The sequence below is a fragment of the Monodon monoceros genome, unplaced genomic scaffold, assembly GCF_005190385.1.
Source record: "Monodon monoceros isolate NGI ecotype Baffin Bay Population unplaced genomic scaffold, NGI_Narwhal_1 Super_Scaffold_1, whole genome shotgun sequence".
Classification (NCBI taxonomy): Eukaryota; Metazoa; Chordata; class Mammalia; order Artiodactyla; family Monodontidae; genus Monodon; species Monodon monoceros.
Window position 1 is genome coordinate 65,327,564 of NW_021703765.1, and position 27,723 is coordinate 65,355,286.

Consider the following 27,723-nt stretch of genomic DNA (forward strand, 5'->3'; position numbering starts at 1 on the left):
GACACACAATGGATTTTAAGACATTCCAATGTCAGAAATGATAAGACACAAAAAAAGCAAAGCATCTAAGAATCAACAAAATAAGTTATTTCAGTTTTTAGAATTATAGTCACTTTAAAGAGAAATATTAAATGAGTGTGGCACACAGATATGGGAGGAACTGTGAAGGTCTTATAATAATGACTACATTATATAACAAGAGCACACAGAGCAAGCCGTGTGCCGGGCCCTGCTCTAAGTGCTTTATACAACTGAAAATATTTAATCTTTAAAACAACCCCACGACGAGGTACCACATCGTGCCTGTCTTCCGAGCAGCGAACTGCAGAATGATGGGGGCGGTGACCTGCCCAATGTCACACACAGGTGGTGCCGAGGTGAGAAGCCCAGCCCAGCACCAGGCATGTGGGTCCCAGCTCCCTGCTCTTCTGAGCCTCTCCAGAGAACTCTGGGTAGGACCATGGGAAACCGCCAATACTTAACTATTTCTGACTTACAAAAATGGCAAGTTCAAAGGATTCAATCTAATAGTCGCACCAGCCATTTGTTAAATGTCTGATTAACGGCTGAAACGTGACTGACTAGAGAGAATTCTTTTCAGGGCAGCGTGGAACCTCGGTCGTGGGCGGCGCATCCCTAACCTCAATCCAAAACCCTGAAACTTTTGAAATATTCTAGAATGTTTACCTAAAGCCCCTTTCATTTTCTTCACTTGGATTCCAGTCTCCAGAATCAATTGAAGGACAGGAAGGAATACTTGCAGGAGAAAGGTATAAAAAGGAGAAATGCAAGTACATTCTGTTCCTAAACTTCAGGGCTGGCCTGCAAGCAATTTCAGGACAACCTTAAGAGACAACTGATAATTCTCTGGATTGATCTTTCACAAGCTGTGGCCTCACCCCTGTCAAGCTGTGGCTAAGCTAGTGGCTGGAGGGCAAAAGCCATAAGCCAGGGTTGGCCAAATACTTCTCAAGATGAATGATTTGGTTCATCAAGGGCACAGAATATCAAAGGTTATGCCCAGGGTCTGTTTCTAAAAGTAATTATGTAATAAATGACCCCAAAAGCAGGGGCCCCCACCCACCATGCCTTTCCTGTCGGCACCTGCACTCAGGGCTGCACGCAGCCGGCTCCAGCCGGCACCCTTCACACCCTGGTCTCATCTACTCAGATGAATGGGGCCCCTAGAGTTGTGCAACATGCTGGCCCTTCCTGCACATATGTAGAGAAGGAGCTCAGGTTTCTAATAACTCTGGGCAAATGCCCAGAGAAGATCTGAAGTTAAGCAGAAACCTGATACACAAAACTGGGATCATCACGGAGGAAGGCAAGGAAAAACCTGGATCTTATTTTAGGAAAATACTTTATTCTGACATTTAACTCAAAATACCTTAATAGTCAAGGACTCTGAACTGGTTAATACTCCTGGTTCTAAGAGCAGCACAGACCCCGACATAGGAACTTCTTTCATTTTTATTTCTTTGTAACTTGCAAAGCTCATTCTCATTATTGATATGCCTCCATTAACTCCTAATTCCAGAGAAGTTTAAAATACACACATTCTCAAACATGTTCTTTTTTTTTTTAATCGTCAAAGCTCAGCACCAGAAAAAATTAACTCAAGCCAGAGAAGATTATCTTCATAAACATTATGTTCTTAATAGAAGTAAACTGCTCTTTTCCCTTAAGCAAAATAGAACATTATGCAGCCCCTTTTGTACTCGGCTTTCAAAACGTGAATGGGAACACTTTACCAAAGTCACGAATATACAAAAGGACCAAACAAAATCGCAAAAAAAACATGGAAATGAAAAACTTCTCTCTGCCGAAAGGAACTGTTCTTTGTTGATAAAGGGAGGTTCAAACATATTTTAAATATTTTTAAACAAAGGCCTAGCTGATGTCCCTTAATCCATCCATCCAGCTCAACTTTCTGCGCAGGCAGCTGCCACAGCGCAGCGCCCGTCCAGAAGGGAGGGCTGGAGGCATTTCCTCAGTGGCCCACATTCCTGGGGGACACGGGACTTAGCAAAGTTAACAGCAATTTTCAACCTCCAATGCAAGTACAACAACATCTTCATAAAAGTTTTACAAGGACATCCTGGCAAGAACCAAACTACCACGAAGAGCAATGTTTCGGGGCCCCGAGCATTCCAGCAGCTCGCTTTTCTTGGCCACCTCTCCTTGCAGTGTGGTGCAAACAGGCGGTCAGCTGGGAACCCGCAGGAGGGTCCCAGGGAGAAAGCACTTGGAGAAAATAAAGCCAAATGTACCCATTCTGGCTCAACACTCCTTGCTCCGCAGGAAAGGGGAGCAAGAGGAGGCCAGGCAGATTTCAACATCTCTCATCAGTGCCGGGGAAAGGATGGGTGCAGATGCGTGAAGCTGCCTGCCCCGGGGTCCAATACCGTCTCTCTCCATTCCTCCAGAGGATGCCATCCTCAACCTTGCATTCCTCATCAGTGAGAGCAGTAAGGGAGCATTGCTCTGAGCAGGACCCTCACACGGGGGGTGGCACAGGTCGCCCTGGGAGACCATCCATGGTGCGACCTATGGAACAAAGGTCCAAGGTGAATAACAGAACCACGGGGCCACGAGGGAGAGCAGTCAGCCTTGAAACCAGGATCAGGGTCCTAGGGTTGTCCTAACAAATGCCACAGACTGGGTGGTTTCAACACCAACGCACTGTCTCACAGTGCAGGAGGCTGGAAGTCAGAGATCAAGGTGTCTGACGGCTGAGGGAGAATCTGTTCCTGCCTCTCCCTTCGCTTCTGGGGGGGCTGCTGGCAATCTTTGGCGTTCCGTGGTTTGTAGAATCATCACTCCATCACTGCTTCCCATCTTCACATGGTTCTCCCTGTGTTCGTGTCTGTGTCCAGATTTCCCCATTTTATACGGACACCAGCCGTATTTGATCAGGACCCTCCCTAATGATCTCATTTTAACTTGATTACCTCTGTAAAGAATCTATCTCCCAAAATGGTCACATTCTGAGGTACTGGGGGTTAAAGCTTCAACACATGAATTTGGGGGAAGGGACATAATTCAACCCCATAAGAGGGCCCTTGGAGAATCACTGGTAGTTGAGAAAGAAAGGGTCCTGTAAGAAATTAGCATTTTCATTCTTTAGCATCTCTTGCACAATAAGTAACAGCAGAAGCCAGAAGTCTGTATCACAATGCAGGAATAAGTTAAATGAATACTTTTTTTTAAGTGGGCAGAAAGATGTGGGAGAGAAACACAGGCAAGGTGCCATCACAAGGGGAAACAGGAAAAATGAGGTGTAAAATGATACATTCATAAACAGTTTTGGCAGAGGCCTGTTGCCAGGAGCTATACAGTAGACTCTCCGAGTTTGGCAAGATATAAAAGAGAACAAGGCCCAAAATACATTAATGGCCCAGCTATGGCTTTAGATCGGGTCATAATTGGCTGGGAAACGGGGCTCACCTTACAATTCCGTGAACTGCTAACTTTGAGTCTCATGCCATTCAGTGAGGATTTACATGGCAAGGATCAGGTCATTGCCAGCCACTGGCCTGGGCTTGAGCTAGACACCCATCTAGGGTTTTCAGAGTAAGGAGTGTCCTGAGAAACAGACATATGCAGGAAGGCCCTAAAGGGCCCCTGTTTTCTCAAACTCAAAACATGAAATAAGGAAACATCACATCTGGCAAAGGTGGCTGATGAAGAGAGGCTTTTTCTTGGAAGAAAAAGAAAAGAAAACGGGAAGGCATTTTATTTTCAAAGGAGCCTCAGTGGTAATAGCTTTGTGATTCTGAATATTGCTGAAGACTAGGAAGAATGTCCAACTACAAGGTGCATAATACACGCACACATACACACACACTGTCACTATCATCATGCAAATGTGTGCTAACATCTGAGATAACAGAGAGGCAAGTGCCTTCAAAACAATTTCACCCCAATTTCCATTAAATGCCATCTAGCCCATGTTTCTCAAAGTCCACTCTATAAGCTCCTGGTGGGGCGGCAGTGGGGGTGGTCCTTAAACCTTTTAAAAGAATCTGCGAGGGCAATACCATATTTGTAATAATACTAAGACAACAACTGCCTTTTACATTGTGCCGACATTTGCACTGACTGTGTAAATGTAACAGTGGGATAATACTGTTGAGTGAATCAAGGCAGTGGCGCCAGACTGCACTCCTGACTACTGTATACTTGCAATCAGAAAAAGGAGTTTCCTTAAGAATGCTGACGAAGCAATACTGATGAAGAACACTGATGAATAAAAACTATTTTTATCTTATTGTTTTTTATTTTATTAGCTCCCAACTCCTGAGTACATACTTCTTTAATATTCTGTGTGACAAAGGAAGTATGCGTAGAGCACTTCTGCTGCATACCAAAGCACATGGTTGCTTCATGATAAAGTACTTGTGCAATTGTGAGTTGCAAACTGAACTAGCCACTTTTTTATGGGACACCATTTTTACTTAAAAGAATAACTGACAAAGTATGGTTGTATAGATAAGTATAGGGCAGACATTTTCTCACGAATGAAGTGAGCCTGCCACTTCAAGGAAAACAATTGACAATATTTGTTGCCAACAATAAAATCTGAGCTTCCAAGCAAAATTAGAATTTGGGGAAATTTGTATCTACCACCATGTGCTTGACAGAATCCCAATACTACTTAAAGGCTCTCCTATTGAGGATGATGAGGATATTAACCAATGGGATTTTTTTAATACTGTATAATGAAATGTGTCAGCATTTGAAAGAGCCGTATGACTCAGTGAATCAGTATTTTCTAAATAACCAATGCACGATGATACAAAATCATTCATCAGTAACAGACCCATTCCAAGTGCAAGCAAGACCAATGGATTTCAACATAAAAGGGTATGAAGAGTTCATCTATATGGCTTCAGGTTCCACGTTACAATTAACCTTCAAGAAACTACCTCTTGCTGAGTTTTGATATAGTATCAAAGATATCCACAATTATCTTAAGAAACTAATAAAATACTTCTCCCTTTTCCAACTACACATCTGTATAAGGCCAGATTTTCTTCATATACTTCAACCAAAGCATATCAAAACAAACTGGGTACAGAAGTAGATGTGAGAATCCAACTATCTTCTATTAAGCCAGATATTAAAGAGATAAAAATATTAAAAAGACCACTCTTCACTATATTTTCCAAAGCACAATATTGTTTCATAAAAAATGTTAGCTATGTAACGGTTTTATTATTATTTTAAAGCATATTTTAAAATTAAATATTTTTAAAGTTTTTGTTTTAATTTCTCACCTGGCAAATATCAGTAGATACAACCCACATAAAGAAAATCTCTTTGTGCACCTTAATACTTCATGAGGGACTTCCCTCGTGATCCAGTGGGTAAGACTCTGCGCTCCCAACGCGGGGGGCCCAGGTTCGTTCCTGGCTGGGGAACTAGATCCCACATGCATGCCACAACTAAGAGTCCGCATGCCGCAACCAGTAAGTCCACATGCCACAACTAAGGAGCATGTGTGCTGCAACTAAGACCCAGTGCAAATAAATAAATATTTAAAAAAAAAAACTTTATGAGTGTTAAGAACTCTTACAATAAAAAAAAAAAAATTACCCAATTTAAGTGGACAAAGGATCTGAGTAGACATTTTTCCAAATAAGATATACAAAAGACCAATAAGCATACAGAAAGATGCTTAACACCATTAGCCCCAGAGAAATGCAATCAGAACACAAGGTACTACTTCACATCTACTGGGATGACTATAATCAAAAAAACAGACAACAAGTGTTGATGAGGACAGAGAGAAACTGGAAGCCTCATGCACTGCTGATAAGAATGTAAAATGGTGCAACCGCTTGGAAAATAGTCTAGTAGTTCCTGAAAATATGAAATATAGAGTTGCCGTATGACCTAGCAATTCTACTGGTACGTTTACACCCAAGAGAAATGAAAACATGTCCACACAAGGATGTGAACATGAATGTTCACAGCAGCACTGTTTATAATAACCAAAGAGTGGAAACAACCCAAATGATCACCAACTGATGAATAGATAAACAAAATGTGGTGTCCATACAATGTAACATTATTTAGTAATCTATGGTTAATAACAGGATACCAGTTAAAAGAAAACTCCATCTAGACACCTGTGGATTCCCACATGTGCCTATTTAAAGGATTCAAAATAGAAGAGAGTATTAAAAAACTAAACCCTCTCAGGAGAGCCAACCCTAACTTCACCAGTCCCTCCCACAAGATGAACCCAACAGAAGCTAGTTTTACCCATATTCCAGCATTCTAGACTTGCCTCTCAATGCCTTCCCAAGAAATGACTGCTATATTTCTCTTCCTCCCAGCTTTATGAGCTTCCCAAGTAATTGGTGACAGTGAGAGCTGAAGAAGCATAAGGCTTGTAGCATAGCTGAATAACTCAACCAACCTCATAGTCAAGTTCACCTTAATAGACAGTGCAGATCTTCCTACCATCAGCCGCCATCGGCTACTGTCAAACACAAATGAAACCCACCCTCCGGTCCCCAAAACACTCTCCCACCACCCTGATGCCCCTAGATAACCTGCTCATAGAACCATCACCTTCGAAACTTCTCATTCTTCCCCCAAATCACAAATATTTCCAAATAAAGGTAAGGTCCATAACTAGTGATTTCAACCACTAACAAACAGAAGGGCTTCCAAAGCCCAGTGCCATGCATCCACCTTTAACAAATGGGCAGTCCAGCTGGACTTTGCCAAAAACAACCAATCCAAACACCAATGCCCACAAACTAGTAAGTCACTTTGAAGTCAGGCATCATTGCATGATTACAAAAGATGATATATTATTTTATTGAATTCCTGCTAAGGGATAGAACTTCCTTTTGGATAAAACCACAACTTCTTAAAGCTGCAAAGCCATTTCTCTCACACAAAGAATTACGGTGGCATCAATTAAAAACAAAAACAAAAACACAAGCACATTCTAATGACAAAAAAACAAAGAAGAGATGCATTATCTTGGTTCACCTATTTAAAAAATACTTAGCTTTGAAAGAAAATATTGTCAATGTACTTTGTGGGTTAATCTGTAGGGAATCAATTTTTTAAATTTCTCAGCTTATAAAAGTAATTATCTGATCACTGAAGAACTCGGAATATGAAGAAAATTAACACACCCCAAAATCTCATTACCGGAGAAAAAATGAGAGGTAGTATTTCATTATAGCCTTTTTCTATGTATGCCATACAATTTTTCTTATTTTTTAATGAAAAAAAAGTAGGATCATATGATATACTACACTTTTTTTTGCTGCACCTCGCAGCATGTGGGATCTTAGTTCCGCAACCAGGGATTGAACCCATACCCCCTGCAGTGGAAGCACAGAGCCCTAACTACTGGACCGCCAGGGAATTCCCTATACTACATTATTATATTCTGCTTTTTTCCCACTTATGAGGATTTTCCCTTGACATTAAATACTCTCAAACAATTTTAATGTCTGTAAAGCACTCTACTATATGAACAAAAGTACTATCACTTTGCCAGCCAGATATCCTCATTGTTGGCAATTTTTATCATAAATAACATATTAGTGAACATCCTCACACAAAAATCTTGATATGCACCTCTGATTTTGTTTTTGTTTTTTTTTAGGATAAATTCCTAGAAGAAAAACTGTTGAGTCAAGGAGTATGAATATTTTTAAGGCTCTTGATACGTACGCTGCTACAAACAACCCTCCTACCAGCAGTGCATAAAAATGTCTATTTTCTTGTACCTTTTACTAAAATGGGTGCTACTATTATTTTAGCCGTTGTCACTTGGATAGGTTAAAAAAAAAAAAAAAAAGGCTAGTTTTTGTTTTAATCCAGGGTTCCTTTGGAATCCTTGCTGTTCCACAATGTCCTCATTCTGTCCAAGGCAAGTTCACAGAGCTGAACAGAAATCCACGCACTAGCTGTGCACAGCACATCAGGGGCTGTCCAAGCAAGACAGGGGCCACATGTGAGGGGATTCTGCTGCTGTAAAGAAAGAAAACTTGATGCTTTGGGGTAAAACACGGTGTTCAAGTGTGTGGAGATTTAGGTACTTCGGCAATTCCCAGCACTCAGATTACACGGGGAAGCAAGTTTACTGTCAACATACCAACACCTGGGGGGAGTGGGGGGCCAAAGAGTGCCCTCCCCTCCTAATAAGTGTTAATCACATTATGATAAAAATGAAAAGTAAACCAAATAGCTTCAGTAAGGAATCACTGCAGCAACTATTTCCACATTATCTCACAACTAGGGCAATCCTACACACTCAAAACTGTGTTTGATTCTGCACAAATATCCCCTCCACACCCCCACCCCCGCAAAACCTCATATTCTGGAAAGAGAAAGCACAGGCTGAGGGACGCTGGGAACCCTAAAAGAAATGTGCTAACAGCAGGCTCCTACCCCCAGCCTGGTAAATCTCTCATCTATAATCCAACACAAGAGACAACAGGCAAACAGCAAGAGGTCATCTTCAAAGAGCCGGTTGCTACGGGAAGCAAGTGTAGAGGCAGCAAGCATGTCCCCATCAAAGTCCGGCAGCTGCAGAAGAACCACAAAGGTACAGCTCCCCTCGGAGCATAGCACGGATGCGGGAGGGGCGTCTCCGGGGGAGGGGGCACAGGAGGAGGAGGAAGAACGGGAGAGAAAAACATCAGACCAGCAGCAACTGCCCAGTGGAACATAAAATCTGGCAGTTTTGTGCTGCTCAACAAGGGGGAAAGTAGGGAAAGAAGAAACACAGAAAATAGCATTTCCTGAACTTGCCTTTTTAAGCGCTAGTCAAAACTGTCAACGTACCTGAGAGACGGCCAGATAAAACCCACGGCTATGGAAAGAGAAACAGCCATTAGTGATAAAACGGCAAGTATCAGCTTTAAGCACCATCTCAGTACAAATGTGATCACCTCCCGGCAGAAAAATCTCTAAATCCTTGGTCCAAATGCCCCCTTCCCAATACAGCAACAGCAGCCACAAAGAAGAGTAGACCTACCACTTGCCCACAGAATCCAAATAGGAGAATCTCAGGGCGGCCTTTAATTTGGGTAAAAGCTGCCCTCATTTTTCCAGGTAAAAAGCACAAGAGTCGACAGGCTTCACAGCCCCTAAGTGGACATCTCAAATAGTCCCTTTTGCATTTGAGCTCTCCAACCCCAGATGTAGCACTGGTGCACAGAAATCACACAGGACTCAGAGACCACTAGAGAATCAAGTCCCATTCCTTCACTCCGAATGAAGACAGACCTTAGGACATTCCCCCAGCTCATCTGGAAGCCAGGTCTCCCAAATCCCAAGCTGAAGTTCTTGGTTGTCATGGGCGACAACCATAAAGGTCTAGGGACAAGGAGAGGGGCTAAAGCTTCATCTTGGTTTCTGGCTGCTACTAAACGGCTTGATGTGTTATATGAAAGTTCTGAAACAAAGTGCTCCCAAAGAACAGTCCATCTGTTGGTTCTGGTGGGTTTTCACAGAAGTCAGGCCCACAGGCAGGTGGACACATCTGTATGTCCTCACCCTGCTCTCTGTGTCTGTATCACATGGCTCTGCTGAGAAAGTGCTCAGACTCTCAAAGAAGGTATCATTTTGCTCAAAATGATTTCCTGAAACAGGTGAGAGGTTCATGGGGCTAGATGTACACACACAAAGGGTTCAGGCCTGAAACTCAATCACAGAACCATATCCCATGTGAAAGGACAAGGCTAAAATGGCACGGGTGATTTCTTCCAGGGTAAACACTCAGAAGTCACAGACTTGTGCAATCTGTTTTTATGAATGGCTCCGTCTTCACCACATTTTGTGGATATAAAATGTGCTGTGTCAAAAAAAAAAAAAAATCAAACAAATTTAAATGGCTCTTTCAATAGGCCAAGACTTTATCTGTATTTGTCCTCAGCCAAGTGGAAAAGAGTAAACATGAAATTAAAAAAATAAAAATGAAATAAACTCTGAATTCAAACCAACAAAAATAAATCTGCAGTACTCCAGACACCTTTTATTGCCACCCAGCTAGTAAACAAGCAAGTGCTCCTAATCAGTGTGCCAGGGTCTCATCACTTTCTACCAACACAGGACTTCTCAGAACCCTACTTCTACTCTTGTGGGTTTTTTGTTTTGTTTTGTTTTTCAGTGTCAAGAAAAGAGAGAAGTACAGTACTCTGTAATGGCCTATATGGGAAAAGAATCTAAAAAAGAGTAGATATATGTATAACTGACTCACTTTGCTATACAGCAGAAACTAACACAACATTGTAAATCAACTATACTCCAATAAAAATTAAAAAGAAAAAGAAAAGAGAAGTATGAGGAGAGATGTAGGCACTTATTTATACGGAGAAAGACTTCTCGAGTACCTTCCGCTGTCACTTAACATGTTAGAGAACTGAAGACAGAAAACGAGGAGGGAAAAAAAAAAAAGGAATTCATGAGGGTGATTCAAGTGCCTGAAAAGGAACAACTGTCCATAAAATGAACAACCTCAGTTAAATACATTTTTGTTATATTGGGTCATTTTCATAAATATTTTTGGCTGAAACCATTAGAAGCTTCTGGCTGCAATGGTAACTGATAAAGGGGAGTTGGTCTCTGATGGTTGGTCTCCCTTACAGTTCACAACTGGAGATTAAGTTTAAGAGACCCAACCCAACCCCCTAACCCAAAGAATCAAACTTGCTCCTGCCCTCTCAGCCTTCCAAAGGCCCAGAGGAAGACCTCTGTGGCCCCAGGTCAGGTGCCAGCAGCCTCTGAAGGGGAGGGAAAGGGCCTCTGAATGACCAGATTAAGTCTGAATGGAGGAAGAACCTGTGATTAAGTTTTCTGAATAGTTGGCTCTCTTAGGGAGAGCAAACTCCTTCAAAAAAAAAACACAAAAAACACAAAACGGCAGAAACCTCGCCTGGCTCTCTGTTACTACCCTTCAGAAATGGAAGTCCTGCTCTTTGGATCTAGGAAAGTGGATTTTCACATACTCAAGTCAAGCCCACTTTCCAACCAACGTGTGGGGTTCAGCCAATTTTCAAGGGAAAGGAGAAAAAAAATAACACTGCCTTATTTCTTCTCCAGATTACTATTTAGACAGTTCAGGTTGACATGGACCATGTTTTAACCGCCAATCCCCCAGGACAAACTTAGAAACTTCTCCAAGCCATTACACAGCAAAGAAGACTCTTTCCTTCAACTCACTTAGCTTCATCTTCAACCAAAACTTCTTTACAATATTATTCCAGCTTTGCTGGTCCAGAATCTTTGCCAGAAGGTTCTTTACCCCAAGCATAAGTAGGAAAGGAAAAAGGAAAAAGGCATTTTATCTAACCTGTGGCAGTCTGGTCGGAATTGTCCTGGCTACACAAGACGCAGGCCTGCTGAGGTTTTGTTCTGCTTTTCTAAGTTGGGGGGTGGGGAATATCAACATAAATCTTTCTTCCCAGTGAAAGATCCGAGGACTAAGTTAACTCATAACACAGACTACTCATATATTAAGATACAGTTCATTAAAAATCTTGAACAAAATGTTGAGTGACCCATCCATGTTAAAAACTCAAGTTTGGGTGTAAAAGGCCAACGTCTGAAAAACCCAGGGGGGAAGAATGGTTGGGAGAGATGAAAAAACTCTTCCAAGACCATCCTGTTTAAGCTCGACCATCTTGGCAAGGAGAGCGTGCACCTCCCCTCCTAAAGCACCTGGTTCTGCAACTGATGTTCAACGTGTTTCCATTTAACCGCAGGGGACACAAGAATGAAAGGCAGAGATCCTGCCCTTCAAAGAGACTGCAGTTACACAGAGGAGAGAAGGCACGAAAAGAATAAAATGCACGTGGGAGTGAGGGGTAAGTGCCAAGAGCGAGGCCCATCAAGAGAGGGCAAGATGGGGGCATGAGGCGTCCCAGGAGGCCTTCAGGAATTGTTCTCGAGAGATAACAGACTGTGAGATTTGGCTCCTTACTTATTTCTGTCTAGAACTTTCCAAGGATTTTTTTTTTTCCTTAATTTAGGCCGCGCCGCATACCATGCGTGATCCTAGTTCCCCAACCAGGGATCAAACCCGTGCCCCCTGCAGTGGAAGCGCTGAGTCCCAACCACTGCACCGCCAGGGAAGTCCTCCTCCAAGTTTCCACTCAGCAATTGATGTGGCACAGATTACACATTTATATTTATTAAGCCCACTAAATATATAAAATACTTAATATATATTCGTGTATTTATTAAGCATAACAATAGCTAGCTCTTACTATGTATCTATTTAATCTTACAACCATAAGAAGTTTTTTTTTTTTTGCTGTATGCGGGCCTCTCACTGTTGTGGCCTCTCCCGTTGTGGAGCACAGGCTCCGGACGCGCAGGCTTAGCGGCCATGGCTCACGGGCCCAGCCGCTCCGCAGCATGTGGGATCTTCCCGGAACGGGGCACGAACCCGTATCCCCTGCATCGGCAGGCGGACTCTCAACCACTGCGCCACCAGGGAAGCCCATAAGAAGTATTTTTTAAGATACTCATAACAAAAACTCAGAGAGGCTAAGTGCCTTACCTAGGGTCACTCAGCTGAAAAGTAACACTAGACTTCGAACTCAGGTCAGATTGCCAAGTCTGATGCTGCATTTCCCTCTGTACCTCGGCAATGCAACAGTTCCAAGCACACATCCCCTCCTCCAGTGGTTTTTTTTTTAAGGTGTCATAACCCCACCAGTAATTTTAAACCTCCGGTGTAATTCTTAGCCTATAATTATTTGTTTACATGCATGTCCTCCCAACTAGCCCAAGTTCCTTAACGACATCCTTCACCTTCATATTCTAGCACTGGGTGTGGCACACAGGAAAGCTGAACAAACACACCATGGTCACACTAAACTGAGTGGCTCACGACACTCAAAACGCCAGAGAGCCTGCTTCAGCTAGAAAGTCGTCAAAGGGTTTTGCTCGCTTAACCTCCCTGACCCTGTTTCCTCATCTGTTAATAAGGACAATAATGATACCTGTTTCATAAGGTTGTTTTGATAAGTGTGTTAGATAATGCATGCTAAAGGCCTGGCAGTGCCTGGAACATGCTAAGTACTCCACAGAGGCGGGCAAATAATGTCTAACCTCCAATGCAAGATAAAAGGGGGGTATGCCCTACCTCACCTTTCATCCACTAGACTTAAATTCTGGAAACTGATATTATTAAGTTTTAAAAGGGTTCCAAGCAATGTGTGCTATCCATTGAAACACAATGGGACAGATCTAGATATACTGATAAAGAAAAACTTTCAAGACACATTAAACGAAAAAAAAAAAAAGGTGTGTGTGTGTCTGACTACATAGGTATATAAGTGCACAGAAAAATACTCTGAAATATATAGGTAATGAGATGGGAGGAGTAAAGAGGTCTTTTCCTTCTGTCACTATTCAGTTCTGATATTTGAATCTTATTATAAAAAAACATTAAAAGTAATACTTTCATTAAAAGCAAAAATAGTGTGGAGTTAACAGTAATGTACCACTGTTGGTTCCTTAGTTGTGACAAATGTACCACAATAATGTAAGACATTAACAATAAGAGAAACTGGGTGAACGGTATATGGGAACTCTCTATCTTGGCAACTTATCTTAAGTCTAAAACGATTCTAAAATTGAAAGTTTGTTTTGGACTTCCCTGGCGGTCCAGTGGTTAAGATTCCGTGTTTCCACTGCAGGGGGTGCAGGTTCAACCCCTGGTGGGGGAAGTTCCACATGCTGCAAGGTAAAAGCAGTAACATGTATAGCACAGAACCATCTTTGCTTTTAAAACTCTGTCCATATACATAAATATATATTCACTACATTTCAAATGTTAACAATGGTTCTGAGTGGTAAGATTGAAGATGGTGCTCATTTCCTTGTACCTTCTAGATCAGTGGTTCTCAAAGGGTGGTTGCCAGATCAGCCATAGCAGTGATATCTGGAAACTTGTTAGAAATGCAAATTATCAGGCCCCACCCCAGGGCCACTGAATCAGACTCTCTTGAGGTGGGGGCCAGATGATTTTGATGCACATAAAAGTTTGAGAACCCTGCTCCAGATCACAGAAACTGGTTTTATAAAAAGTGTCACTTTTATAGTCAAAACAACAGAAAAATCAAACTTGAAAAGGGGGTCAGTATGTTAATGAATGAATAGCATTTTAAGCCCAGATGCAGGCCCTGACACAGCACGTGCACCAGGATGCAAGCACAGGCCAGTCCCAACTCAGACTGACCTTCTCTGTCCCTTCCCTTGTCTCCCCACCATCCCAGGCCAGCTTCCATGGGAGCTCCTGGGATACCTACAGAGACAAGTTTCAGACAAACAAATCTGGCATGGGGGGAGGGTTTCTTTTTTTAAAAATTTTTTATTGTAAGAGGAAAGTTTGCTGGCAACAGCTCATCATCTTCAAATTTATGGCCTCCAGTCTCAGTTGTATATTAACAGCACCAGCCAGGGCATGACGACTAACAGTTTAAGAGGTAGAGACTCATCTTCATAATTAAAAAAAAAAAAAAAAATTCCTAAACACGAATGTAGTAGCAGCTCAAATGAACAAGGTGTGAGCCTATCAGCCCTGCCTTTGGAATGGCCCCGGATGTCCTCTGCCATCCTACTCCGAGGCCCCGGGAGTATTTATAATGCCCGGCTGGCTTCCTCCCCTCCAGGTACATCCCGAGACTCCTTCCACCTCGTGCAGAAGACCCTTGGAGTCTGTACTTCAGCTCTGCTTTCAGAGGCCCTCAAGGGGCTGCTCTGCCTGCTGGCTCAGCTCCATGAGAGCCATGGTAAAGGGAGTATGGGTGTATCGCTGGCAGCGGCAGCAGGTGAGGCAGAGCAGAGTATGCGGCGAGAGGAACCTGTGAAGGGATTCCCGCGGTCCCCAGAATCCTGCTCTGCCCTGGATTTCAATTTGTTGAAATGAGCAGTCGTAAATCAAAGAGTAACAACTTAATACAAGCAGAATACCTTTCGCGGGTACAAAGAATTTTACGTGAAAGATTTTGTCATCAGAGTCCACATAGTAACCTATTTGGAGTACAAGTACAATATAAACACTTAATTGAGCTGCTGAAAAGAACTGCTATCCATGGAGAAAGTAACTCTGCTCTCATTATTGGACCCCGAGGATCAGGAAAGACTATGTTAATAAACCATGCTTTGAAAGAACTAATAGAAGTAGAAGAGGAAGTGAAAATGTATTACAAGTTCACTTAAATGGACTGCTGCAGATCGATGATAAAATTGCCCTAAAGGCAGTTAAATCTGGAAACTGTAGTTGGAGATAAAGTTTTTGGAAGCTTTGCTGAAAACCTTTCATTTCTTCTGGAAGATTTAAAAAAAGGTGACTGGAATAGTAGTTGCCCAGCGATCTTCATGTCAGATGAATTTGATCTTTTTGCTCATCATAAAAACCAAACGCTCCTCTATAATCTTTTTGACATTTCTCAGTTTGCACAGACTCCAGTAGCAGTTATTGGTCTTACACATAGATTGCATATTTTGGAACTCTTAGATAAAAGAGTGAAGTCACGATTTTTCCACTGGCAGATACACTTAATGAATTCATTTGGTTTTCCACAGTATCTTAAAATATTTAGAGAACAATTATCTCTATCTGCAGTATTTCCAGACAAGATTTTCGCTGAGAAGTGGAATGAGAAGGCTCAGAATCTCTCAGAAGATAGAAGTGTGCAAGAAGTGCTGCAGAAGCATTTCAATGTCAGCAAAAACCTGCGGTCATTACACATGCTATTGAGGCTTGCTTTAAATCGCTAACACCATCACAACCATTTATGACTGCAGCAGATCTGATGGAGGCAAACCAGCTGTGTAGCGTGGACTCTAAAGCAAATATTGTACGTGGTCTGTCGGTCTTGGAAATCTGTCTTATCATAGCAATGAAACATTTAAATGACATCTATGAAGAGGAGCCCTTTAATTTTAAAATGGTTTATAATGAGTTTCAGAAGTTTGTTCAAAGGAGGGCCCATTCTGTTTATAATTTTGAGAAACCTGTTGTCATGAAGGCTTTTGAACACTTACAACAATTAGAATTAATAAGGCCCCTGGAGGGCTTCCCTGGTGGCGCAGTGGTTGAGAGTCCGCCTGCCGATGCAGGGGACACGGGTTCGTGCCCCGGTCTGGGAAGATCCCACATGCCGCGGAGCAGCTGAGCCCGTGAGCCATGGCCGCTGAGCCTGCGCGTCCGGAGCCCGTGATCCGCAACGGGAGAGGCCACAACAATGAGAGGCCCACATACCGCAAAAAAAAAAAATAAGGCCCCTGGAAAGAACATCAGTAAATGCACAGAGGGAGTACCAGCTGATGAAACGACTTCTGGATAATACACAAATTATGAATGCTTTGCAGAAATACCCTAACTGTCCTACATATGTTAGGCAGTGGGCAACATCCTCCCTAAACTGGTTATAAATATAACCATGGCTTCAGTTATGGAGTTTCGGGCATACTTCTCTAAAGAACTAAAAGCTATTGTCCTTTAACAAGATATGTTACTATGTTTTCCTATATTTATAAAGATGTATTTTTGTATTTATGGGAGACTGTTACATATGCAGTATCATGGCTGTGCCTTGCCTTTGAATCACAAGCAGTTACATGATTTATAATTCCAGTGATTTAGATTATTTTGTAAGTAGCTGTTCAAAAAAATAAGTATGACTCTTTTAGGGATTGAACCACATGCTTATTTAACATTTGTGAAGTATTTATGTGGTACATTTGAAGAGTTCATTTCAACCCAGCAGCCAGATGTTTTAACAATCCTTAAAGCAGTAAAGAAACAATGGTAAGAGTTGAGGTGTAATGAGTCATCTTTTGGTCCATTGGGAGGTGCTGCAGTTTTTCTGTATTCGTGGAAATTTGGGTTTCTGTCCCAGACCAAGGTCTTCTAGTTCAGGAGACTGATCAGTTTGGCTAGAAGATGGTTCACATGGAAGAAAAAAGCCAAAAGTTTGAACATTTTCTTCCAGACTTCTTAAAATATGGTACTCATACCATCTACAGGAGAATCTTTTGTAGGAGGCTTTTAAATACAGATTTTTGGGCCTCTTCTAGGGACTAGCATTTGTCTTTCTAACAGGCACTTTACGAAATTCCTGTAAAACGACTCCCACAAATAATGGAAAGTGTATGACAGTGTTAACTAAATCTATTTGTAACAAAAAGTAGACCCCTATGAGGAATGTGGAAATGTCAAAGCATCACCTTATAAATTCAGGAATCCATGAACTAATACTGGTGTATGTTTGTTTGTTTATTTATTTTTATTTTGGTAGCAATGGATCTTCAATGCGGGCGAGCATGCAGGTTCAGTAGTTGCTGCGTGAGGGCTTAGTTGCCCGGAGGCGTATGGAATCTTAGTTACCCGACCAGGGATTGAACCCGCGTCCCCTGCACTGGAAGGCAGATTCTTAACCACTGGACCACCAGGGAAGTCCCTGGTGTATGTTTAAAGTAAAATTTAATAAGCATCCATTAAGTGTTGTGACTTCATTTATTCAAGAATATTTGATTGCCTATTCTTTTCATGGAAGGTTTACAAAAGAGAGAGTCCCTATCCTTGTGCAGTTTGTAATCCTTTTAACTGTCGAAAACCCAATGATATTTAGTTACTGTTGTTTACAGGTGAGAAAACTAACACAGTAGTGGCCCTGTCCAGAGGATTGACAGACCCTGGAATTCAACTCATTTCGCTGACACCAAAGCTCAGTAACATGTTCCTTATCATGTATTTTTAAAAGTGTACTCTAAGAAATTATTTACTTGGTTTTGAAGAAGTATTGCGTTTAGAATGGAATATGAGATTTCTGTGCATAAAAAGAGCTCTTCAGTAGTTGCAACCTATTCTTTGCATACTTAGGCATTCTAAGTTTTCAGATCACTGTCAATTACTTTTCATCAGTGTCTCATGAAAGCTAAGGCTTGCATCCTGGTTCTATGCAATAGTCTATAGATTTTTAGGGGACAGTTTGCCAAAATACTTACCATGGTAGATTCACTATTACTAGAAGCAAGGATTTTGCACTTGAGCTAAAATTGTCCCTTTAAAAATTTTTCTGAACTGTTTTAGGGAAGTACCCTCTGCTTTAAAGGCACTGACCACAAAAGTACCTAAAGAACTGGCTTGAAGACTGCAAATTTTTATCAGCTTAAGATTCCACTAAAAGATTAAGAGCACTCATCTGCCTCCCTGTCTCCATAAGAGCTACAGAAAATCCATCAACATCAGTGAAAGAGCTATAAAACAAACTAGAAAAAATAGGTTAGCAAAAGTCATACAAATGAAGCACGTGCCTACATTTCAAAGACATTTTTTCAGAGAAGGAATGTTGATATTCCCCTTTCCATATTCCCTAATACAGAGAAGCTAAAATATACTTAAAATTTTAAAAACTAACTTCATCTCTTAAATTGTTTAAACCACCATCAATAAAATAAAAACCAAATCTGAAAAAGCCCTAGTAAAAAACTTTTGAGAATAATGTAAACAAATATGGCTTAAAGATATTTTCATTTACTAGAGGAGGAATGTAGCCTGTTAACAGCACAATCAAAAGATTGAAAAACAGGTGAGGAGGAATGTTAGAGGCACTGCTGCAGTTTTCACGCATGTGATCCCTCCAAGTGCCCTACCAGAAACAGGATCTTACTAAGAAAAAAAAACAAAAAGTCTTTCCAATTTTGTGGACATGCATGTGAATGGCTCTGAGGAATTAAGAGCTGTTGGTTCAAATTTACCACATCATAATGCTATATATGATGATTATATACAATTAACTTCCTGAAGAATCTGTTTTGCAGAGCAGCGCTGTGGAAACAGTTTTGGTCTTTCTGCAGAGATTCCTTGCAGATTCCACTGTGGTTTGCATTTTCATTTGGTTTTAGAAGACAACGCAGGTTCTTTCAAACCACCATAACCTAAGTGTTGCCCTTTCCTTCACCTTTACCCTAAAAAAACTGAGAATCCATTGGTGTGAACTATGACACTAAATGTGACTAGGTGGGGCTCTTCCACCCCCATTTTCTTTGCAAGTCATGGGATAAACGAAAGAATTTGCAACACTAAAAATGTAAATGAAACTAGCTTCCTTGGTGATCACCCTAAGTGAAAATAACAGAATTCTTCCGTTCAATTGTTAAACCAGTTAGAGCTGGGAAGTGTAGTTTATATCTTTGATGTCTATTTCCTAAGCCACTTTTTAAAAATCTCTGTATGAAAAAGACAAGATAACTAATGCCATTTAGCCTCTTTTAAAATTGACAGGACCAACATATGTACTTTTGTGGAAATACAATCTGCTTACACACAAAGGAGGGAAATGCCACAATTGACAAACCTCCCTTTCACCTACCCCCATTCTTGCAAATCTCAAGGTGTAAGCCTCACTATAAATTATAAAGCTACTGTTTCCCTCTTTAAGAACATATAACTGAAGAAAAACTTCATATGCGAATCATACAGCTTTTTTTTTAACTTGGGAATGGAATGGGGATAGCACACATTTTATTTGTACAATACTTAATCACTTACCCAAGGTGGGGTTTTATGGGACTTTTTTAAACTTTTTGTTAAATACTTGCAGAAAAAAGAGCAAGTAAAATTTGACAGTAGCACAACCTGTGCCCAAAACACTAACACGAAATACAGAGTAAAGCTAAAATAATTGTTTACCAATATTTTGAGAGGTAACAAATATAAGTTGAGACTGCATAAAAAATGTACTGCTGGTTGAATATCTGAGGTAAATGATGTTCAATCAAGATGCTACTTGTGGCTTCCCTGGTGGTGCACTGGTTAGGAATCCACCTGCCAATGCAGGGGACACAGGATCAAGCCCTGGTCCAGGAAGATCCCACATGCCGCGGAGCAACTAAGCCCATGTGCCACAACTACTGAGCCTGTGCTCTAGAGCCCACGAGACACAACTACTGAGCCCGCGTGCCACAACCCATGAAGCCCACACACCCAGAGCCCGTGCTCCGCAACAAGAGAAGCCACCACAATGAGAAGGCTGCGCACCACAATGAAGAGTAGCCCCAGCTCGCCACAACTAGAGAAAGCCCACTCGCAGCAACGAAGAACCAGTGCAGCCAAAAATAAAATAAATTTATGAAAAAAAAGATGCTATTTGTATCATTTTGCCCATAAATCAGTAAATAATTTTATGTACATTATACCAAATGTTCCTAAAAAGTAATATTTTTAAAAGGTGAAAAAGAGAAACTGGAAAGCCATGGTAAAGAAAAGCACAGAGGGGCTTCCCTGGTGGTGCAGTGGTTAAGAATCCGCCTGCTGATGCAGGGGACGCGGGTTCGTGCCCCGGTCCGGGAAGATCCCACATGCCGCGGAGCGGCTGGGCCCGTGAGCCATGGCCGCTGAGCCTGCGCGTCCAGAGCCTGTGCTCCGCAACGGGAGAGGCCACAACAGTGAGAGGCCCGTGTACCGCAAAAAAAAAAAAAGAAAAAAAAAATCCGCCTGCTAAAGCAGGGGACATGGGTTCGAGCCCTGGTCCAGGAAGATCCCACATGCTGCAGAGCAACTAAGCCCGTGCCCACAACTACTGAGCCTGTGCTCTAGAGCCCATGAGCCATAACTACTGAAGCCCATGCGCCTAGAGCCCATGCTCTGCAACAAAAGAAGCCACCGTAATGTGAAGCCCACGCACTGCAATGAAGAGTAGCCCCCACCTGCCACAACTAGAGAAAGCCCGCACGCAGCAACAAAGACCCAATGCAGCCAAAGATAAACAATAAATTAATTAATTTTAAAAAAATTACTACCTCCTAGAGCCAAGGGGGAGGAGGAATGGGAGATGAGCAAGACCACAGCCATCAGAAGTGAGCCATCCACGACCCAGCATCCACTCAGGGCACTTCACAGGCCCAGGAACTGAGGGCCACACACCCAGGCACTGAGCCTGCTGCTCTGCCAGGGCCCCGGGAACCCAAGAGAGGTGCCGAGGCACTGGGACCTGAAAGGTGTCGGGCCTGCTGCTGACGGACTCCGGGGCTCGGGGACAGCACGTCCTCAAGGCAGGAGACTGCACAGGTGTGGTGTGCGGAAGGGGCATGACAGCCACACAACCCAGGTTGCACAAGTAGAGATGGGAGGTCGACCAAGCTAGAAAGGCCACCTAGGGTCCAAGTCTGGGACATGGCTGGGTCAGGTCAGGACTTTCAGCCAGAGGATAAGAAGAGTGACACTGGAGAGTCGACAGGAGACTGTCCTCCCCATTAGGGACCTACAGCTGAAAGACCTTCACATGAGTCTGGGAGCAGCAGGCCAGCCAGTGAGCGGAAACCAGCAATAAAGGTGCCGGGTGAATCAAAACAGCTCTTGGGAGAGCCTGACAGATGCAGAGAAACCTATGCCAGAGAAGCGAGGGTCTGGCTTCCTAAATCACCTCGACTGGGCCTTTGGTCTGCACCCCTGGAGTCTCCCGCGCCGAGGAGGGGACCAGGAAAGGCCTGGTGGGGTTCAGTGCACAGTGGGGAAGGACAAAAGTATAAGCACTGCTTCTTCTAATAAAAAGATCATCTACTCACCTGCCGAGACTCCTGGGGTTGGTGAGGTGGCTGGGGATCCAGGTGGGGAGCCTCTTTGGAGGCCCTCAGGGAATATACTCTGTTGCTGGTAGAAGGGACCCCATATCCAGATTAGGAAAATGGATTCTCTCATAAACCACTGTGATGGAATTGTAGAAAATCATTTTCTGCAGCCACTGGAGGACAGAACCCAACAAACCTTGGAGGAGGAGGCGGGCTGACCTGGGGCAGCTGGCCAGATGTGTGGGGTGTCAGGGGATCAACAGTGGACAGGCCAGCCTTGCCCTCAGGGAGCAGAGCCTGGTGAATGCATGCCAAGCAAAGAGCCCAGAATAAAGACAGATGAACCGAGGGCACCGGCAGGGCACGCGAAACCCAAGCCACAGAGAAGCAATGCCGAGGTCGGGGCCGAGTGACCAGAAACCTGAAAACAACGGGGCTTTATCACCTGTGACACCAAGGTGGGCTGCCTCTGAAGGGCTCCCACAGAGATGCCTCTCAGGACAAAGGACGGGTACAGGGACAGGGTCTGTGTGCTCGTATCTGAGATCAAAGGAATTGAGATATTTATTCAGAAATTCCATTCTGGAAGTGCCCTATTAGGAGAACAACACCAGAAGAATCAAGAATTGTTGACAGCCATACCCAGAAACTGGGGCAACATCTGAAGCGTACAGAAGATACATGAAACCCAGGGGCGTAAGGTAAGCACCGCTGCCCCACGAATGCCTGCGAGTGTGTCCTGTTTCACGCGACCCACACTGCACACCACGCCGAGGCTTGGTTATGGTGCTTCGGTGCCCCTGCTCCATTCGGAGAAGCCCTGGGTCAGCAAGTCTAGGAACAGGGCACACAGATAACTGCCAAAAAGAAAAACCAGGCACCCAGCTGGTCATGGCAGCATCTACAGGAGGAAGAGTAGGGTGGGAAGGCTTCTCCTTTCTTAATCTATATACTTTTTCACTGATTAGACTTTAATGCTTGCTTGAATTATACGAGTTATGCCTTAAAACAATTTTTTAAAACAAAATTTAAGGCCAAAAATACAGGAGCACTGAGTGATGGCGATCAATGAATGGCCTTTGATGTCAACTCTCAATGTACCTCATCAGCTCTTTTTCCAGAGGGTATTTGAGAGTAATAAGAGGCAGAGAGAAATGGCCACTCCAAAGCACTCTATACAGAAACAGGCTAAAATTTTATGGGGCCCTCTAGGCTGAGAAGCTATTAGAAGCCACAGCTCCAAAGCAGCTAGGTGGCAGAGAAAGCACTCCAGAGGGGCTATTCAGGAGCCTCCAACATCGTCCCATTTGTGAGTTTGAAAGTACTTTTGTTCTTCTCCGGGTTTAAGTTTCTGGGTCACCCCAGCCTTTTGTTAATAACCAAATGAACACATCTGCAATAGAGCAGTACCCCCTTTATGTGTCCCCCCAAATATTAGTGGCCTCAGAGCATTAATACCTCAGAGAGCACTCGACTGTGTCTCATCGTACCTCGCCATCACTCTGTCTCCACGAAGCAATTTTAATGAGTAACCCTAATAGGAAAAGAGGTACCATTCATTTTTATACAATAAAATAATTACTACAGCGCTCTCGCCCGGATCCAGATAACTCGTGTGTGTGTGTGTATTGGGGGGGCAGGGGGTGCTGACAGGAGGTTACAAAATGTTAAGAAGGCAAACTCTATGTACCCGCAAAGCCAGTTGTTTCTCTGGATATAATCAAGAATCTTCCTTTGTTGAGGCCTAATGTCTATTCTCATACTGTTCTAGCATCTCCTCGGAGGAAAAACAAAGCTCGACTGCCAGAAAACGTTCCAAATAATTGTTGATAACAGATAATGGCAGAGGAAGCCCTCTGGTTAATGTTTAAACACAGCAGGGGTAACACTAACTCCTTAACAGTTATGATGCCCACCAGAAGACTCCAAAGTTTGCTTCATGGGCCCATGGCTCATCAGGTACACTGACAGCTTCAATCAAGTTCAGGAATGTTCCTTAAAAAAAGAAAATCAGAATAACACCTAAAACTCCTTTTAACTACCATACTGCTCAGACTTGAACTGATTCATTTTTGAACACTTATAATGTACAATCCCCCAGTTTTTATAAGTAGATTCCAATAATTTCTAGAGACATTAAGGAGAAGAAAGGGAAGATCATGGTAGAATCAGGGTATAATTGAGAAGAATGCATTTGTTCGTAAGTTTAGATGATATTTTAAAAACCACAAACTATTAAAATACAGCTTTGCCATGAGAAGAAGGTCTATATTCTAAAATGTCAGATGATGTACTTTGGAAGATTTGGCCGTTATTATAGGTGGAACACACACACACACAACACTTCATTCTAATAAACCTTGGCTATCTTTGTTTCCATATAATTAGAAGTTTTGCTTTCTGTCTTTCAGGCAGAGGGAGGGAGAGGCAAGGGGCATGGGGACAAGGGGCGAGAAGGAACAGCACATCTGAGAGAGGATGCAACTGAAGATTCACTACTGCTGGTAAAGAGAAGGCGGACACTGAGTAAACCTCCTCCAGGCAGGTTCTTAAGGAGAGCCAACCACAGCCAGAGACACCCAAGATAAGGACTGAAGTAAACAGGGATCAGCCCTGCACCAGCTTTCAGGGCTCTAGTTGCAGAAACCACTTCTCTGCTCAGTCTTGCCTCTCAGCTCAAGTCACTGCCGGGCAGAGCGGCCCGGGGACAGACCACGAGTACATGCACACAATGACCCCATGTTGCTGTGTGGCTCCTGCACTCTCACGCTGCCTGAGCTTCTGTACATGACAACAGGGGCCTGGCCATCTACAAAACAGACGTTTTGCATTCACTCCAAAGGTAGCACAAGCCAGGAAAAGCCAGGTCCCCTCCACTCACCCGGATCACTGATCAAAGATCAAAGAGGCAAGTGGTTACATTCTTACTCAACAATGTTAAGTTTTTTTCTGTGTTTTGTTTTTTTTTAAATCAAACCAGGAGAGACCTTTGAGATGTAGGCCTCGTTTTACAGGTAAGGAAACCAAGCTCAGGAGAGGGCCAGGCCCCTCCCCAGCTAAGATAAGCATCAGCTCCTCCACACCCTACTGCCCCAGGCAGACCTCCCTGTTCTAGGCTCTTACCCTTGATTTCAAATAGGTGCTCAGGGATGACTGTGTGCATGGCTCAACTCGTCCTCTCCGAGCTTGAGCAGGGTAAGGTCATCACCTGAGCCTCAGCTATAGGTACCGCACACACCCCTGTCCCTTCCACAGCCTCTGTTCCAAGTTGGCCCCATGCCTGGCTGACAACCTACACTTGTCACCGAGTTCGGGTCTCCCAGGCTCTCCACACCGATGCATCACCAAGCTCGGCATGTCCCCATCACGCCTTCTCTGACCACGGGAGACTCACCTGTATTTTGCCATGTGACCAAAGCTTAGCTGTTTCTCGATCACACATGTACTACACATACAGCCCCGGGGAACTGGACAGGAAGAGTCCCTCTGTTTCCAGAATGACTGTACTGGGAGATAGGTTCCCCAGTGCGATGTTGGATCCATGTCTTTTCCATTGCAGTGTTCCTAGTGCCTGACCTAGTGCCTGGCAAGGATGGATGGGCTCCCTAACCAATAGTAGCCTCCTGGATTGATTCCCCTTTTGTCACTTCCCATGTCAAAAGACTAGTGCTAGCTTCAGGGCAGAATTTGTGCTGTATTAATAACAATTTGCATCAATAATTCCAGGGTTTCCCTAATGCTAACTGCGACACAATTTCACTATTCTTCAAGCTACAAACATACTTACAAAGTAATGTCTTCACTTACTGAGAAGATTCTAGCTTCCCTTGATGGGAGAAGGAGGAAGGTTACAAAAAAAGTAACTGGATGGGTTCAGTTTCCCTAACTGGTGACACTCCACAACAAACGGTCCTTCAAGGTCTGAACATCAGTGTGAGATTTATCTAACCATTCATTCAACAGCACAAGACTCTGTTGACATATCCAACGTTGGTCAGCCTGATGATGAAAGAATGAAAGTGGCATCCTGGCAAAAATAAATAAATTTTACTGTCCAGAAGACCCTAGAATGTTGCACTCCAACGATGACTTCTTCTCCTCCGGGGTGGTGCAGTCTCCACAAGTCACTTACTTTGCATGCGCATCAAAGCACAGGTACAGGACCTGTGATGAGAACCCTGCCAGCCTCCGACACCCCAGCCGAGTCCCTGTCCTCCCACCTCCTGCCCCCTCACTCCCGCCTGCTCTCTGGGTTCATCACTGAGAAGCCAGTAATCTCCACTCAAGCAAGACCTGCAACAAAGACTCAGTCATGCCATGTGGCTTTGCCATCAGCATGGTAGGAGCCCAGAGCGATTTCCTCAGGGATGGGTATGAACATGCACTGAGCAAAGTCGCTTGTTTCCTACTCTGGCCCAAAGCTCTCAGTGTGAGGGTTCAAGTGTCCTCTGGTCAGAGAGCAAGAAGCAGCCAAACACATCCTCAGGAGAGCAATCCATTCTCAGACTCAGCAAAAGCTAACTCATCAGTAACACCCCAGGGGCCCACAGCACATTTGCAAAGGCACATCCTACGTGTCCGTTAGGTGACCTGCGTGGAACCTGCAGGATAACCTGCTTGGTAGTTAAGCATAACTGTCACTCCCACCTGACAGATGAGCAACGAGAAGCTTGGGGCCTCTAAGGCAGATCTTGCCCCCAGATCTTCCAACTCCTGAGGAGGCCCACACTTAGAAAGGGCGCCGCCTCTGTCTGGAGCCTCTCTGCTACTTCAGAATAGAGCAGGGGCTATTGACAGACCAGCCCAATACGCCGTGAGCCGGTACCTGCTCCCACTGCAGATGCCTGGCCAGGAAACCATCACCAGGACCACCACACGCCACTGTTCCCACCAGCCAGGCTGTACGTGTTTGTAAATCTGTTTATGCTAACTCTATCTGATATAAATTTATAACAAAACTAAATCTTAAATGATGCAAAAAGTTGAGTTTTACCCTAGGAAGACTAAGTCAAATAATTTGGAAAGAAAGATTAAACTAAGACAAATAACTAAAAATGGCTGAGAACTAAGTGCAACTTTTTTTTTTTTTTTTTTGCGGTACACGGGCCTCTCAGTTGTGACCTCTCCCGCTGCGGAGCACAGGCTCACGGGCCCAGCCGCTCCGTGGCATGTGGGATCCTCCCAGACCGGGGCACGAACCCGTGTCCCCTGCATCGGCAGGCGGACTCTCAACCACTGCGCCACCAGGGAAGTCCCTAAGTGCAACTTTTGAAGACTAGACAAAAAGGGGGAAAACGGCAAATTTCTAGAAGGCTCCTGATAGTCTTAGTCTGCAAGTGCTTGTAAGTCTTTCCTTCACTTTGAAAAAAAAGCCCAGAACTGTGAATTTTAAGTGCTAAATCAAGAGAAGGACTAAAGTAAGACTCTAAGGAATACAGATCAGTGGTCCCATTCACAAAAGCCTGGGTTTGACTGTCTGCTCACAGACTTTAATTAAAATATGATTTTAAACTTTTTAAATCATTCCCAGCTTCAACTGAACTGACCTTTTTCAATCATCCAACTATCCACAGGTCCCAATAATATCAGGTAACAAACTCCAGCTAAAGTGTGAAAATCACAAAAGGCACACACTCTGTTGTCATCTGCCAAGTGATTTCAATCCCTTCTAGATGCCAGTGACATCTAGAAATTTCTGGGTTCTCAGACAGGGATAGGGCTTAACATAGTTTAATTCTCACTGTAATAGGAAATGTCTCTCCACAGAAATTCATCAATAGCATAATTAACCCCAACTCAATAATTAACCCTAAAGAGTTTCTAGAACAATGGTGCTTAACTACAGGCAGTTTTGTGCTGTGCCCCCGCCCCCCAACACACACACACATATCTGGAGACGTTTCTAGCTGTCATAACTGACAGGGAAGCTTGTTACCGGCATCTAGTGGGTAGGGGCCTGGGATGCTGCTCGACATCCTCTGATGCGTGGGACAGTGCCCCCACCACAAAGAATGATCCAGCTTGAAGTGCCAAGAGTAGAGAAGCCACCCTGGAAAAAGGAGATCTAAGACCTACAGACACTGTTACATCATCAGAAAAAAACAGCCTTCTGAACAAACCAAAGGAAGAGCTGATTTCTTCCCTCTTGAT

The 27,723-nt window shown here is 43.5% G+C and overlaps 1 protein-coding gene and 1 pseudogene across 2 annotated transcripts in view; one reads left to right on the forward strand and one right to left on the reverse strand.

Annotated features, from left to right (window-relative positions):
- The window catches only part of ZNRF3 (zinc and ring finger 3), a 145,323-nt gene that overhangs the window by 81,342 nt on the left and 36,258 nt on the right, over positions 1-27,723 (reverse strand). The gene's annotated exons all lie outside the window — the stretch shown is intronic.
- On the forward strand, positions 14,920-16,434 carry LOC114894774 (annotated as a pseudogene).